General features: G+C 46.1%; 1 long non-coding RNA gene across 1 annotated transcript; it reads left to right on the forward strand.

Annotated features, from left to right (window-relative positions):
* Positions 1-261: 261 nt before the first annotated feature.
* Positions 262-2,146, forward strand: LOC117080063. The gene is made up of 3 exons (XR_004435707.1): positions 262-467; positions 669-737; positions 1,842-2,146. It is a non-coding gene; the product is annotated as an uncharacterized LOC117080063 (long non-coding RNA).
* Positions 2,147-2,547: the final 401 nt, after the last annotated feature.

Consider the following 2,547-nt stretch of genomic DNA (forward strand, 5'->3'; position numbering starts at 1 on the left):
GGGTATTATATTGATTTTTTGGAAATTCTGTTATTGGCAGTTTCTACTGCTTATCAATTCCATTTAAAGATAGTGCATAGGATATTCTAAAATAGCTGTTAAACAAAGAGAAAATTGGGCCTGATAGGGTGAGAATCACAGCTCTAATACCTAGAGTGACCTTATAATGTATTGTCCAAAGGAGATACTTTTGACAGTGAAAGAAGGTGTTGTTAGTAATTATGTCAGGACCATGGCCTACACCAGGACTATCCCAGGCAGCCTAGGACATATTTGTATCGCATCTCTATTTTATGCCTTTATACAATTCTTTACTTAGTTCTAAAGCCTTTATTGAGCCTGCTTTCTTTGTCCACCTGAGTGCCACATGCTTACATCACAAAGATCAATAAGGCAAACTCTGAAAGATGGACAGAGATACAGGAGATGGTCCTTTATAACGCAGTGTGAGCTGTGCTCCAATAGAGGTGAGCACAAGAGCCTTACGAAGGCTCAATGAAGAGCATGTCTGACGGCCGGGGAGGGAACTTAGGGTGGGGAAGATGAGTCGAAGTATGTTCACAGCGGCCGTGGGATGAGAGGTGGTGGGAAAAGTATTCCAGACAGTATGTGTCAAGGCGAAGAGCCAGGAGAACACAGATAGGATTTTTTTTTTTTTTAATTCCAAGATGGAGGAGTGTTCTGATTGGCTGGAAAACAACGTACATGGGAAGCTGTATGGAAATGAGTGGAGAAAGGTAATAATTATAGCAACAGCAGTTAATATTTAGTGCCCACTTACCACATGTTGGACACAGTTCCGGGTACTCTGAACATACTCGCTCATTTAATCATTACAACAGCCCTATGAGGTAGGCACTACTATTATCCCCATTTTCAGGTGAGGAATCTGAGGCCCAGAGAGAGTAAGTACGTTGCCCAGGGCCACAGAGCAAGCATGTGGTAGGTTCTGGAGCTGAATGCAGAGTCCCTTCACTCTAAACTCCTGAGAGCCAGATGCTATAAGGCCTTGTTATTCCAAGTGGAGGAATGCTAAGGACATAATCCTGCAGGCGACCAGGAACCCCTGAAGCATTTGAAGCAGGGGAGTGACTTAAAACAAGGTGGTGTAAGAAAGTGCTCCCAGAGCAGCATCAAAGTCGGATGTAGTGGATGTCTCCATTAGTCACAAGAGGTAGTAAGAGGTTGAGCTAAAGCAGCTGCAGCAGGGATGCAGAGGATGCATTCCCTGAACCCTTATGGGCAGAGACCTTTGGCCTCAGTGACTATGGTGAAGGGTGCAGAGGAGAAGCTCAAGATGACAGGTGTCTGGTTTATGCCCCTGTGTGAACATGAAGCCTCTCATGGACATGCCAGTTACAGGAGGAAAAGCAGGTTTGTTTGGGAAGGAGGTTTCTAGACCATGACTTCCATTTTAGCCATGTTGTTTTTGAGGTGCTTGTACAAGTTCTAGGTGGAAATGTCCAGGAGGCAGTGGGGAACTCAAAAGTAGATCTCAGGAGAGAAGCCTGGGCCAGAGGGCTTGGGGAATCATTAGCATGGGGGTGGGAGGAGAGGCAGGCAGATCACGAGGTCAGGAGATCGAGACCATCCTGGCTAACATGGTAAAACCCCGTCTCTACTAAAAAAATACAAAAAATTAGCCAGGCGTGGAGGCGGGTGCCTGTAGTCCCAGCTAGTCAGGAGGCTGAGGCAGGAGAATGGCATGAACCCAGGAGGTGGAGCTTGCAATGAGACCATGCCACTGCACTCCAGCCTGGGTGCACTCCAGCCTAGGTGACACAGCGAGACTCTGTCTCAAAAAAAAACAAAAACAAAAACATAAATTTATTCTCTTACAGTTTTGGAGGCTAGAAGTTCACAACAAGGTGTTGGCAGCACCATGCTCTCTCTGAAGATGCTAGGAAGAATCTGTTACACACCTTTCCATTCACTTCTGGGGTTTTCTGCAAGCCCTGACATTCCTTGGCTTGTAGATGCATCAGCCCAGTTTCCACCCCCATCATCCCATGGCCTCCTCTCTGTGTGTGCATCTGCGTTCCCTCTCCTCTTCTTCTAAGGACACCAGTCATAGTAGATTAAGGGTTCACTCCTAACTAATTACATCTGCAACAACCCTATTTCCAAATAAAGTGACATTCTAAGATTCCTAGGAAGAACATGAATTTTTGGGGGTGTGTGAATACTGTTCAACCTGGGACATGGAGTAAATAAATGGTAAGCAAGATTACGGATTACTTTAAGCTAGAGAGGGAGATAGGGTTAAATGTAGGACTTTTATTTTTTTTCCTAGGAGAGGTTTAAACATGTTACTACATTGAATAAATGAAAGCGCCATGGACATGGAGAGGCTAAAGATTCTGAACTAAGTGCAAGTAATCGATAGCACAAGCTCCCAAGGGGCTGGGGCCTGGTGCGCAGATGGAAGGATCAACTGTGGGCAGAACTGGGGTGTGGGAGGGGTGTGCAGATGCAGATGTGTTTGACGGTGGGGGGCCAGAAGCTGAGTGGGGCGAAGTGTGACAGGGCAGCTCTGAGCACCCTGGA

Source organism: Trachypithecus francoisi, unplaced genomic scaffold (genome assembly GCF_009764315.1).
Source record: "Trachypithecus francoisi isolate TF-2019V2 unplaced genomic scaffold, Tfra_2.0 Lachesis_group8, whole genome shotgun sequence".
Lineage (NCBI taxonomy): Eukaryota > Metazoa > Chordata > Mammalia > Primates > Cercopithecidae > Trachypithecus > Trachypithecus francoisi.